The sequence below is a fragment of the Diuraphis noxia genome, unplaced genomic scaffold, assembly GCF_037042655.1.
Source record: "Diuraphis noxia isolate RWA-SAM2 unplaced genomic scaffold, SU_Dnox_SAM2 contig0004, whole genome shotgun sequence".
In the NCBI taxonomy this organism is placed as follows: Eukaryota; Metazoa; Arthropoda; class Insecta; order Hemiptera; family Aphididae; genus Diuraphis; species Diuraphis noxia.
The window spans coordinates 63,228,872-63,245,014 of NW_028301714.1; positions in this window are offsets into that span (position 1 = coordinate 63,228,872).

The following is a 16,143-nucleotide window of genomic DNA, read 5'->3' on the forward strand; positions in this document are numbered from 1 at the left end:
CATATTTAAGTAGTATACCTATTACACAAACCACAAGAATTGTAAAATATGGTCTTATAGTAGGTGGGTACATACATTATTTCAAATATTCCAAAAATCAGATTTTTTACAACTGCATTACTTAAGAGGAAAATTGAGGGTAAATATGCTTGGTGATTCATCCAGTATATTATGATGTAATATGATTTCGATGTAAAAATTAAATACACCGTTTCGTGATGTTTAGCCTATATTTATATTATAATGTAGTACCTACTCATAAATGTATAAGATAGTGTACTAGTGTCAACTTCGTATATTAACTCCGCATCAGTGAGCTCGACCATACGATTTTAATAATATAAACTCAACTATTATAGGCGCACCTACATAATAAAATATGACAGACAATACTCAAATGGTAATACTAATAATAAATAATTCATAACTAGTAGGTATAATACTATGTACTATAGATAATAGATAACTATGTATATGGTTTTGAGGCTGTGCTTTTAATAGCAGATTTACTCACGAAACGACACTCGTTTATTGTAATATAGTAGGGTATAGTAGGGTTCGTTGGGTTTATTTTGTCGAATGTTATTAAATATTTAAAGCAGTCACAAAAAACAACGAGAACGCAAAAACCTATTATTACAAAAATATAATTTCCAGTTAAACCTATTGTTATCTTAATAGTGACAATATTGTTGTCCAATGTCTTTTCACCCAGCGCGATAACACATATTATTAAAATTATTATTATGATTATTATGCTCTTAATTATAATTCAGGATTATTCGGCCGTCTCTGAGCTTTTGTCTCTCGAATGCATTAAACCGCAACAGTTTATCGTTTGTAAAAATAAAATTCGGCCATATCCGTCTTTAGGAAAATGATATTTCCATTGTAAAAACTAGAAAACGTTATCAACTACACGGGAACCATTGTGTTTTGCTCGACGCACAGATAATGTACCACAGTTGTAAATGTCAGCTACTTTTCCCTTGTTTTTACATCCACGTTCTGTACATAATACTACTAACTACTCGAGATCGACCATAAATCATAATATGACCAAGACATGACCCATCTCTACATAAAGAAGTACCTATATTATATAGATACGACTAGAAAGAGTCTAGAAAATTAAGTACCAATGGTATATTATTTGTTTTATCATATTTTTCATTTTTGAATAATTCAACGTACTTAACTACTTTATTGCATAATGAAATCGTAATTTTTTGAGTTATTTATATATTTTTTTATTAATTATAGTGCTTTTAATATATTTGAATATGAACGTGTATTGAGTATTACAGGTTTTAATAAGTGTTTTGCTTATAATACTTTTTGTAGGATCTAAACATTGCGGATATGTATTAAATTAAAATATTAAATCAGTGCACTTAATGATAATCGCATAATGTTAAATATTGTCGTATTAGGATTAAGCTTTCAATATAGAATACCAAATAGTAAAATATGCATTTTTTTCTTCTTAAAGTCATATGCTAAAATATGAAAAAAAAAGTATAATAAAATATAATATAATGAATTTATTAAATTATCAATAGTTTTCAAACTATTATAATTTATAAGTGAAAGAGAAGCATTTTATAATTTTATTAAATAGATTGATATAAATTACTTTTTCAATATAGGCTATATTTATTTTTTTAATTTTTTTTAATAAGTTCACAGCATTTTAAATTTATTTTAATATTATTTTCTTCAAAGACAAAATAACCGATTTAATGAAATTAAAATTAGAAGCGTAATAATATGACGTGGCATCTAGCTTTTTACACTAATTTCGTTTTAATATACCATAAAATATTCATTTTTCGTGTTTATAGTTAAAATATGCAATACTAATAATATGCATTATACTTCAAATATTATGTAAATATATACAAAATGAAAATATATAATTTTTATCAATATGAAGTGATTTGTGGATACTGCAGAACTGTATTACTATAACCTAGTTTAAAAAAAAGGCACTGAAAAATTTATCAATGCATATTAATCCTTATCCTGGATAACAGGTTTTGATTTTTTTTTTTTTTGATTTTAATCTTTATAGATTTTATTCTGATAAGTTTTTTGTTAGGTTTATAAAGTTGTTTTATTCATTTTTCTAAATTACAATATTGTTATTATTATTAGTTATGAGTTAAATCATTAATAACCGTGACTGTGGCCTAAGCTAATTCGGTTTATTTCATTTGACATTGAATTCTAGTAATTTGATTGAAGTTTGTTCTATTTTTTGTGTTTGATTGACGCATTTTGTAATAAAATATAAATTAATGCTAACTATTAGGATCAATGAACAAATGCGTTTCAAAATGATAAAACTATAACTAGGTAGGTACCTACTTATCTGTGATATTTTAATTTGTTTACTTACTCTACTTTTTATGTTTGTCCATGCATAATATTTACTTAGATGAATTATATTTTTAAAATCACAGACTAGAAATTGATAGACTGGTATCAAAATACTGTGATTTTAAATTGATTTTTTACATGTATGCCTGTTTGAACATCGACAACAGAATTTGAAATAATATTATATTCCTGTACTACAGACTCGTGTATTGCCATTTGTTTTATCTTCACACTGTATGTATAAGTAAAAAATAAAATATAAAATGTAGTTCATGGAAATATTAAGCTTCAAATCAATGTGATACTTATAGTAAGTATATTTATATTTATATTTGAGAAAGTGTATAATTTATTTTAATGAATATTAAATTTGTTTTCAAATAAATAGTTCAAATAAATTATGATGCAGTCTTCAGATTTGATTCATTAAGCGTATGTTTTAAATTATTTTTATATTGTGTATTTAAAATCGACAATTATTTTTTGTGAATACAAACATATATCACTGGATTTTAATTTAAAATTAATAATTTTGACGTGTATACAGTGTACCCGTGTATAAATAAAAAAAAGTCTGACGTATTATAATTATATTATAATAATAATATTTTTAAAACGAGATAAATTACATTAATGAGATTTTTGAGGAAATGTACTTGGCTATGGTATGGTAATGGCGGAGGTGAGGATTTATTATTGTTAGATCCCACTTACGACAGTAGTATCACAACTTTTATCATTTTTTTTTTTTTTTTTTTTTTTTATTATTATTAATATACAATAATATAATATGAGTATTATACATATTGTATAAACATAGTTTTAAGAGTACTCGACCAACTTAACAAGGTAACCTGTACACTATATAAATCCGCGTCATAATGTCTGCTTTGCATTTGCGAGCAGATGACATAATCGCAAAGAAATATATATTCGAGTGCATTGTACCAAAGATAATTTCAAACGCGTTTTCTCCAAAGCTTCGACGAATTCCGAGTCTTTGTACTACGGGGTTGTGGAAGAGGGTTTATACCTGAAACGATAAATATGATATTTTGCTCCTATAGTGAAAACTTTTCTTGTCCTTTATTTCCTCGTCCTTTGCCTCTTTTCTACCACACTGAGCAAGTGCTGCTGTTTCACTCACCCCTTTTTCTAGTAAGTCACTCTCGTAATTTAATTTGGTTTCGTATGAAAGGAAGAAAAATTATCATACGAGCCATGGCTTTCAGGGGCGTTGAATTATTCACAATAATAATACAACATAAAATAAGAAAATATACCCTTTCTTTGGGCCAGCAATTTAATATTTCCGACAACAGTAACCCGGCATGGCGGCCATTGGCGCAGCCATAATGAATACGTCAGGATCAATAAAATTTCAGCTCTTTTTAATGCTATACATCTGTATGCATTAGACCAATGTCATTGATGTACTGAATACTGATGCATAAGTCACGGAAAAGTGTAGGAACGTAATGAATTTTATTTAAAATATGGGCAAAATACATAAATACTGAACACCAAATTAATTGTGCCGAAATGTTTTTATATTCTTCACAACTAAAAGTTTATTAATTTTTATGCGTTAAAAAGTACCTATTAACAATTATAGCTTCAATTTTCTAATTAATTTCCAACACCCATATACACTTTTCATTAGCATTTGTATACTAGTATTGATTGTTGGTTGCTATTCTTTTCCTATACATTTACATGAATATTATAAACGTATCTTATTACTCTTTACTCTCACAGCTCAATCTGGCAATTGGTAAGAAAAAATGAGTTAAAAATTAAATCATTGCTTACTGTAGCCAAGCTGACATGATCTGATCTAATTTGATCTAATATAATAATGTGTAAACATTTATTATTATTTGCTAAACAAGTATGTAATGGTTTTTATGGCTGTTGTTGTTACATAAAACTTGAATTTTTCATCCATAAAAAAATATTATTACATAGTATAGATATAAACATTAATTTAGCATATTAATATAAATTTTTGAAAACAAATACATATTTAATCAAATGTATAAAATTATAATTATTAATAATTCATTTACCAAAAGTTATATACCTACCTACAATTAAATATTATCAGTTTTATTATTATTTTTTTTTTTTGATATCTACATAGGTTATGTGTATTTTGCTATTACATATTTGGTTTTAAAATTTAAATTCAAATTTTAAAATATAATATACTATCATAGGTATTAATATTTTGAATACTATATATTATGTGCTAAAAGTTTAATTTACTTATTATTATTAAATGCAGAATTTTGGTACTTAAGTTATACTGCTATTCGCTATTTAATAATGTGTTATAAATTCAATATTTGACCTTTAGATTTACGTTAACTCTATAACAGGTTTTCTAAATATTTTCCAAGAAGGCGTGCAAGGCAAAGTCAAAATAAAAAATAAAATCTGACCTAAATACGAAATAAATGTTTATTCAAAGTTCTACTAATTTGAATTTGGCGTGTACAGATTATGATAACGCTGATTGCGAGTTAACTTAATCTTAAATAATACTCCATCATTATAGTTAGCCTATACAATGGTCATCGAAAATATTGTATACCTACTTAAATTCGTATAATCAAGAATACTATTTCATTAATGAACAAACCGTTATTATTATTATTATTATCATCTATCTATATATTATATATATTTATAAAAATCAATTTCTTTCTAGCTGTCCTTTAATAATTCCTAAACGGCTGGACGTATCAGGACGAAATTTGGTATAGAGATATATTAGACCTATGGGCAAAAGATAGGCTAAAAATAATAACGGTAAAAATAGCTTATAAAAAATAAACTAAAAATTTCACACTATTGTAGTTTCATAGTAAAAATAAAATATGTGTTATATATTATTTATATGATTTTCATTGCTCTACAACAAAAAGTGATAGGCCCAACTCCGGGAGGTGCCCAAATAGACATTTTGAGATTTACGATGGAAATTTTTACTTATTTATAAATGGTTGCTATTAGTGATGGTCACTATTATTGAGGGTTGATATTAGTGCGAAAGAAATGATTATTCCTAAATTTTTCATGGTACGTGCGTCTATGGCATTACAAAATGTTATTGATATTTTGTGTTTCTTTTTTGTTATAGTAATGTGGTTATGCCCCCCAAAAAAGATCTATCAGTAGTTGTACGCCTCAAACACGGAAGAAAAGGCAATACGAGCTTCAGAAACAATCGAGCAAAGAAATGCAAGATTGGAAATCGACAGACAAAATCACGCAATAGCGTGTTCTTCTGAAACAACTGACTAACTGAGAAACAAAATGCACGATTGAAAACAGACAGACAACTTCATGCTCGATACGGACGAATCGCTCACATATTTGAATCTAAGTTCATTCTATTATGGTTATTGGGATTATGAATAAATTATGCATATATCATATAGATCATTCAAATTTAAGAATGCAGCTCCAGGTATGCGCTATATCGGGGGAAATGTAAAATTACATACTATTCTAAATGCTGGATCAATTGCAACAAAATTTGGTACAGTGATACATTAGAACTATGTTTAGAAGATTGGCCAAGTTAATAAATGGCAGTCCTAAATAAACATCATTCACTTCAATATTTGAATTGACAGACTTTTCTCGATAAAACGAAGACATTTACATAATGATATACTTAAGTGAATATATCGTTGCAAGATTATTACTAAGTATATTTTAACCATTATGTATCTATATGTATAAAAATATAGTGCTAGCATAATCGTAGGTAACAAATTTAACAAACAGTTTGAGACATATATGTAAGAAGTAGGATTTTAAATGGAATCTATGGGTTTGGCTAGTCATTATATTTTTAAACAAATAATAAAATTTTTAATAGATTGGCATTATTTAACTGTGCTTAAAACAAAATGGCACAATCATTGGTCAGATCTCTGTTTTAAATACATTTTTTACAAATCACATACATTTTAAAGAAGATAAATATAAATTATGTGAAATACAATTGTGAAACTAGAATATTATTATAACATTTGTTTAGGACAATATAATATTTAAGAACTGAAAAGCAAATGTTGACTCAAGACGAGATTTCAATAAATTTACCTCTGCCAAATTATTATAATAATTGTGCAGGACTGTACAGAAGACAGAATTCCGCTTGGCACAATTTCATAAACATACACAGATAAGTTGATTGATTTTTTAGATTCTGAGCAGAGCGAAGATGTATTAGTTTTACAATGATGTTTATTACTTTTTATTTTTTATTTTGTAACAACTTTTTCTCCCTCTAAACTTGCTCAAAAGTATTAAGTGTACCATCTTTTCTGAAAGTTAATCTTTTTGAGCTGGTGCTCTAAAGAGGTCATTTCGATTTTTGAAACGGTACTCGAAATAAAAGCGGTTAAAGGATAAAAAAAAACGTACGATTTCACGATTTTATAATATTAAATAATAATTTATTACGGACAACGTTTTCTACCAGAAATATTGCTTCAAATGAATAATGACAAGAGATCATTTTTGTTGTATTATAGATTTTGTTTTTTACGGTTAAAGGTTCGGAAAATTTTAGCCATTATTCTGCTATTTATAGACATTTTAATTTTGGAAATTTTTTTTATAATTCGGTTAAAATCATTCGTAAAAACTTGAAATTTGGGTTGTTTACTTACATTAGCCTTACCTAGACATGATAGTAAAATTTTCAAAACTTTTGAGTGACTTCTTAAATCTAAGATTTGATAATTTTTAATAATCTATAATATATCCTAGACAGATAAACCGTATCTGCTCAGAATCATTTTTCGTATATAATGATATAATATCATTGGATTCAAATTTAATACAGTCTATTACAGTAACTTACTTGTAACCTACTGTACAGCAAAGCGACATCCACGCTCTTTTAGCTTGTTTATTAAATCTCTTTTGAGGCTAAAATTAATTACTAAATTATTACCATGCCATACAATTTCCTATCGATGTGGTATATCGATACACAATAAATAACACTTGACGACTAATGTTGTAAATTAAACTAGTGAGACATTACAGTATTACAAAATATGATATACTTACCTAATTATAACAGCTGCGATATTTTTTTTTAAATCAAAGACGCATAAATTGGAATCATACGAATAATTACATTAAAAATAGCTTATAAAAATAAACTAAAATTTCACATTATTGTAGTTTCATAAAAAAAATAAAAATAAAAATAAAACATATATTATGTATTATTTATATGCTTTTTATTGCTCTACAACAAATACTAATGTACTTAAATTATTTTGCTTTAGAAACAAAATAAAACCTAAAGGAAAATATTTATCAAAGTTTACATTGCCTAACCTTAAATTTTATAAAAAATCAACCAAAAGTTGAATCGTTGGATACGTTTAATTGTCAAGGGACAAATATATATCTCTTGACAGTTTGACTCCTATACTAGCAGCACGTACTGGTGGTACTACGATACTTGTTCTTTTTGCCTCATCCCACCCTATTTTGCATCACGTAAATACACAGGACGACCTAGTAATTTTATTGCTTTTCTTTTCATCGTTAACATTAATATCTGAACATAATCATAATAAAAATTAAATCCTATTGTTCGTTTCATGCTAACTTTTTTGAATCGCGGAAAAAATGGCCACAGAAAAAAAACCCAAACTAAAAAATACACCCTGGAAAAAAAGCCCAAAAAATATATTATACATTTATTTATAGATACATATTTTAAATAATATACATAGTATTTAATTAATTTTTTTTTTAACTTTTAACTTCAGTTAAATTTTGTATTGTTTTAACTTAGCTTTTTATAGTTAATTATCATTATTGTACAGTTAGGTTAATTTACACAAGTAAATCATGTGATTTGGGTAGTTAAAGGTAACACCAGCGTGTAGCTGAATTAACTTTATAGTTCAACCTAAATAAGTTATATTTAAAAAATAGCTTCAACTAGCTGAAATAGCTAGCTATCAAAATCATTTTGTATTAAATATTGATTCTAATAATTATTGTATTAATAAATGAGTTAAATTAATCCAAGTAAATGATTATTAATTAACCCTTAATAAGTGTTTTGTTGTTAATTCAACACTAGATTTTATACGTGTGATAGTTAACAATACAATCTATATTATTATGCTACCACAAGTCCAGAAACGTGAATATTTTGTTCTTATGTTTTGTTAAAAATGTATTATTCTATCACAGAAATAAAAATATTATATGATTGTAAATCCATTGTATAATCATTATTAATCAACAATCAACCATATTTTATAAAATATTAAAATTTACAATGATTGGGCTTTTTTTCCGTGGGTTTTTTTCCGGAGTGTATTTTTCAGTTTGGGTTTTTTTCCGTGGGTTTTTTTTCCGTGGCCATTTTTTCCGCCTACCAACTTTGTTATGCTACTACGGAAATATAAAAAAGAGATAGATTCACAGGATATAATACAATACACAGAAAATAATTTTTATTGATGTTTTTTGTAGTCAAAGACAACAACAACAGATATATATATATATATATATATATTAATAAATAACCTTTTTGATATTTTCAATGTTTTTTCCGCGTAGGTAGAATGCAAATTTGTTATCAAATAGTTATATATTTCTGTTTTGTAGTGTACGTATTATGTTATTTTTCCTCTAAAAAATAACGGTAATCTACAATCATGATACAAAACAATAATAATATCATATTGTGCCGGTTTAGGATGATTATTTTAATAATGGATACATGCCATCAAAATTGTTTGGGAAGTGCTTTTTATACCTTTTTTTTTCTAACATCCACTTAATGATTTGCATACCATCACCGATCAGTTTTCCTTAACGATAGGTACTCAATAACCATTTCAAATGCAATAAAGTAATGAAAAATAAAAAAAATAAAAAAAATGTTTTTAAATTAATCGTTCGATAGCTACATAATATTAATGGCTTCAAGCAAATTAAGCGAACCATCGAACCGGTAACATTTTATTACACACGGGCCATCAATAAAGTGTAATAGATACTGTGTGAGTGTAAACACAATGATACATCGAAACTGTATTATGATATTACTATTATTATTATCGTGCAAAAATTGTTTTAATCCAACATGGTACCATTATTATTTACTGTGACCCGACAATACGACCGCCACTATTATAATAGCCGGGACAATACATAATAATAGTAACAATAATATTATTATCAAAATGGGATGATATTATTAAATCGTTTGTTTTATATGATAGTAATATTATTATGTACAATAAAACCGCGATGAATACATAATATTTTTTTATACCGCGTTGTTACAGTCATTATGTAAACAATAATCAATTTAACTGTTTTATGTTGAATCGGTACGTAAAGTAGTCTCACAGTTTTCAAATCAATTGTTAGTATATTACTGCACTTAATGAACGATAATAAATAATTACGACATTGTAAATGCAATTGAACGGTCAGTATACGTATATTAATAATATTATTATAATATTCAATCCACGGTATCGTTATTATTATTATTATTATCATTATAACTGTAATAAAATGTTCAAAAAATATTTTGTGAAATGACCGAAATCAAATCTATACAATAGTATAATTTAGGTAAATTGTCCTATTATTATATTGTGGTGTTGTACCTGTTACGATATTATTATTATTACAGCGTCGAAAAACTTTCGTTCTACCTCTTGTCCCCCAATATTATTCCTTATATATTATTATTCCCTATGTGTTATTATCATTCGTTATAAATTATAAAAAATATGTGCATATTATTATATATTTTGTTCGACCGATGTACGTTTTTATGTATATTCGATTATTTTTTCACTCCAATGAAACATCCTTCGATTTGAATCGAAACGTATTATTATAATATTGCAGTATTGAACACCATAGAACCCGTATATCATAAAAGTAGTCTACACGATTTTCTATATAATACTTTTTCAATATTTTGTACGAAAATATCGGCGTCATGGTTATTTATGTTTTTTTGGCATATCCAGAGTTTTACAGACCGCCAGAAGGTCTTGATCATGGTGGGTAATTACCATGTATTTTTAGATAATTTTTTTTTACCTACATATTATAGTAGTACATAACTTACAGCATAGATATTGTATTACTTGTACATACGATAAAAAATTACACAAAGTGCATATTTGATTTTATGTGCTCCGTTATAGTTGAGATCGAGAAATTCACAGTCGGCCGTTTTTATCACCATTACAACTTTCAATATTATATGTATAATATGTGTATAATATTATATGATGACGTAATTTTTTTTTTTTTAGAACATCTCACTCAAAGTAAAATTACCAAATTTAATTTGTTTGAACATAATAAAATAAAATAAAATGATCAAAATATTATTATAATATATTAAAGTGACCAGTAGTCGTGTGTCGTGTCTCTATAATATTATTATGATATTTTATCAAAATTATATCACGGGCATTATAAGTAAATAGAAATATTTTAAATTGCATCGTCCGTATTATGTTTCGCACTCAAATTATGTACTTACTCATGTCTAGACAATATAAATTTCTATGTTTGCTTCAATCGTCAGTTTCATGAATTTCCATTTTGTCCATAATATACAGTAACATGTGTGTACACATATTATTATAATAATATACCTATGATGTACTTTTGATGATTCCACTGCATTGCGGGTGTGCACCGTCGTACAGCAGCGATATGGATAGGAATACATTAATACGCAATAAAAAAAAAAATACATAGGTATATTACTTACATAACATTTGAATGATTGAGTTTTTATTCATGTTATTCACATTTTCAATCCGCAATCGATCGTTACAAAGGTGTTTTAAATATTCTAACATATTATATAAAATACTTTCTAATACGCATGGATATTAAGTTTTAACAGCATATTATGAAGTTGCACCGTAATCTGCATAAGCGTGAATATAACAATATTTTATTTGAATAGTTATAGATAGAGAAGTAATTTCGGTTTTTTAATGATATACCTATTATTTAACGACATTAATACATTTCAGTATTTGAAAATGTAAAGTTTTATTGTTATAAACTTTTTATTTTTTTATTTTATTTTTTTAAAATAAAATTGTTATATTATTCCTAGATTAATTTCCATACTTATAACATCGTTTAAAACATGCTCGTAGTTTATTTTCTAGATGTGATAAAATTTCAGAAAATAAATAGAAATACTTGATAAAACAAATTGATTGAAATGTATAGTAGTTATTATATTGTTAAAACAATTCGTATTAATATTTCAGGTTAATTTATTTGGTATTATTCTCAAAAACTTATGTGACTCTCTATGAGATTATAATGACTAAATTATTAGTGATTATACTGATTGACTAATTTCTTCTTCATGTGGGTGATATTAATTTCATAAATTGTTGCCAAAACTGCGATAAATGTATGTTTAATTTTGTGATAGAAAGTACCTTTTGAATAATTTCTTTGTTTTTTATTAATTTAATTTGCTTTGTTACGTTTAGTACTGAAATGTGTAAATGTTATAGTGTTAAATTGTATATACTTGTAATACTTGCTGGTATACATAAGTCTTAACCTATGTTTTCTTATAATTGTATGACGTACGTATACGCGGAGGTACGTACATGATACAAAATCTGTGTACGTTTGAATAATTAAATAAGTTTGCGAACTTAGTGGTGCACATGTAACAGAAATCGCTCAAGTTTTTTGGTAGGTACTTAGCGGGAAACTGTTGTGAAACAATCAAATTTTGTTGAATCTTCATTAAAAGGCATAAAAGCATGTATCTTAAAACACCTTTAAGTTGAATCACAAGTGCATGATTTCCAGAGGTGGCTTCCAAGCCTTGGTTGGGGGAGGCAAGTTTTAATTTTACAAAACTTTATAACAATAAGAAAACAAAAATTTTTACAACACGAATTCAAGTAGTCTATTTTTAAATTGGCGAGAATATCACTAATATGATCTATTTAATTGATCTATAGTCATCCTTGAAAGGAGCCAGGTTTTAAGTCTCTTAAGTGTGCAGAAATTTCTTTCGGCAGAAGCGGACACTAACTGGTAGAGTTAGATGATATTGGGCAAATAAAACGTGTTTTATAAGTATTCTTATCAAGATAATATTCTTAGTATTCCGTAGTCGGTTCAGAAATGTATGCTACGCACTTCATGTTTTGAACATAATAAAATAATAATATCATTGTAACATACCATTGTATATTTTATATTAATATAGTTTATTTATAGCCTTAAAGGTACTTTATAATATAGATGGCAGGTATATTGTATATACCGTCATACCTCTATTGCTCTATCTGCATACTTGTGCGTATTGTATAATTGTCGATATTATAATATGTTTTTTTTTTTGTATTTTTTTTTTTTACAATATACACTTATTTATAAATACGGACTTGGAAGGAGGCCACGGACCCTACGGCCTCTCTGGATCTGCCCCTGATGGTTTCTAAAATATCATACACATAGGGGCATTCCGTAGCAAGTGTACCAGTTATGGTTTGTTGGATATTTGTAAGAAAAGAAAAATCCTATATTGTATCTGAAAGTCAAATGATTCTCAAGAATAATTTGTACTTGGTTCCTATTATACCAACGTGAAATTTAAGTAGTTGAAACACTAACACTTGTAAAATGTTTAATACCTGAAAAGAAAAACGTATCTTTAAAAATATTACGGATAGAAACCGATTGCGTATGATTTACCTTTTTATATCAAGTTTAGTTGTATAATAAAAGTGCTATTCTATGTAAATATTTATAAGTATATAATTGTATAAAACTCAAAGCTAATGGCCTATGCTGCCGAAGCTGTAACGTTCAATAAAAAAAAAAAAAAAAAAAAAAAAAAAAGTGCTTGTATACACAACAAATACTATGTTCGAACGTTTTTATATTTATTATTATTTTTTATGGTGATAATGAGACCAGATTAAATGGTGTTTGTTATCTTAAAAATAATTCTAATGTTTTAAGAGAAAATCAGTCAAATAAACTAAGAGTTAACATTTGTCTTATTATTTATTATTATAAGTACTATGCAAATTAATATTTGTCATAAATAATATATTAAATTATTATAATCTATGCTAGAATCTAACAGTACCTACCTATATTGTCTAAAATAGACCTTATTCTCAAATATAGAGTCAATCGTATAATATATAAAGGCATCAAAATATTTTTGTGAATTTCATATTTTATTAATGCATTATAGTATAATATTATTCTATCAATTGTAGTTGGAATACATTTTAAATTTAATAATACAACTAATATATGGATAAATGAGATGTATTATTATTATAATACATTGCAATAGAATCAAAATACAGAGAGGAACGGGAATAGTACGGTTGAGATTGTATTCGGACTTTAGTAGAGAAATACATACACATTTTGGACGTTTTGAACAACTCGTCTGAATATGTGAACAGATGCCGTGGTTAAACCCAACTGTTTAGATCCTTTAAGACAGAAATTGTCAGAAACTTTGCCACTAGGTATATGTTGTACGGGTTAATAAATTAGCTAAAGTATGTTTATGCAATACCATATAAGGGACTATTATGGATGTATTATGTTTGTGGTCGTGTCCCATCGTCATCGAAGGTCATGTATACGATTATAATATTTTGGTTTCTATAAAGGGCATGTGTGTTAGATTTCCACTACAACTGTATTATATTGTATATTATCTAATTAATAATTATTTTATTATGTGCAATTGAATGTAATACGAGTAAGTAGCAATATCAGTATTGATTCGCTTTTCTTGTACGCATTGCGACTGTTGTTTTGTTGTAATTATAGTGTGTATATGTGGATATGTCCTTCGGGGTAAGTGTTTGATACTCGAAATCACTGTGATATAATATATACATGTGTACGATGTAATTTGGCTTGCATTATTAATTTTGTGTTCATTTATTGAACTCTGTTGGATATTATGGATATAAACTTTTATCCTCCATTGATTTTATAATATGATTTCTAAGTCATAGTTTGAACACTGTCTGTGCTTGTTTACTTTTATGATTGTCATCACAATATAATAGAGAAATAAGTACAGATAATATGTGTATCTCTACGGGAGATCGATGATTCTTCTGAGTACGTGTAGAGACGATGCGGATCCTTTAAGATTTTCCTACGACAACATGCCTGCTACTATGTGCCACGTGCCAATAAATTAACACGTGTTTTTGAAATACGATATAATGAGGGACTATGGATCATGGATATCTAAGTAATTTCTATATGTTTTAACGCATCCTGGCGTCGTCGAAAGTCACGTAATATGGTTTTATTTTGGCTTTATATATATAGCGTACTAGCATGTATATAAGACTACAACAACTGTATTATGTTCTAATTATGTGTGTGTGTGTGTTTGTGGAGATGTTTTTTTGAGATAGTAATGTATGACAGATACGTCAAACTCAAAGTATCAAGTGGACTAAATATATTGAATAGTTTACTATTTGGAACGTAAATATAAATTTAGCGAAAAAATAAATATTTTATACACATTTTTCAATAACGATATAAATTATTAATGTAAAATCTATATAGATATAAATATATATATAAAACCATCAATAATTCTTATTCGATTATAGTTTTTCAGAGGATAAGACAGTATAATAATGTATATCAAATAAACCTTTTTCTAGGAATCTAAGATAGTCGTGACATGATATAAATATTTTTTTTTTGTCTATTATCATTGGTAGCCGTGGGCCGCGTGATTGACATGTCTGGTGTATGATGTTCATAGACATTCTGACCTGTATTCACAATAATATGTAAGATGTAATTCGATTTGTATTAAGATGAATACAATATAATATGTCCACTCATCGAACAATAATATAATATGTGGACTTACTTTTCTTCTACGCATTTTGTTTTTTGTTTTATAATACAGAGATTATTTGAACATCGTTTATATTAGTCAACTTCTATGATTGTCATTGTCATGAAAAATTAAGATATGATGCAAATAACGTAATCTTAATGTGACCAAACAAACTTATTATATCTAAGAGCTTAAATAATAATATTATTAGTTTTAGATATTAGAGATTATTACGCCCGTTTAACCTATCATATAGGAATTTTTACAGACACTGCAGATTCTTATTTAAACGTAATGTAATTTGTGAAGCACTTAAAATTATAATAAATTACGATCTAAATAATAATACTTAAATAATTAATATAGATTGTACGATAATAACCAATATTATGTTTTAAAGACAAATCAATAATGATTAAGGTGGATAGTGTTACATTTGTTGGTAAGAAATGATTAACAAAATAATATGCGTATGGTTAATCAATAGTACAAGATAATTAATACCTAACCACGTGACTATAAACTTTTAATGTTCTAATTACTCAACAGTCAACATAAGAATTCATTTCAATGGTAAAAACGCATCAATATATGTGCGTACTGGTGTTAGCAAAGTGAGTTATGAGCATTTTAAAATATTAATATTTAAAATATGCACAACTCACTTAAAACATCAAAATATCATACAAAACAAAACAAGAAAACACAGATATTGTTCTAACCTAAAAGTTTTATATTAAGTCTAATATCAATACTGACAGCACCATATTGATAATGAGTTATTAAAAACGAACGGAAATCTGGTATGTCGTGCGTGTGTA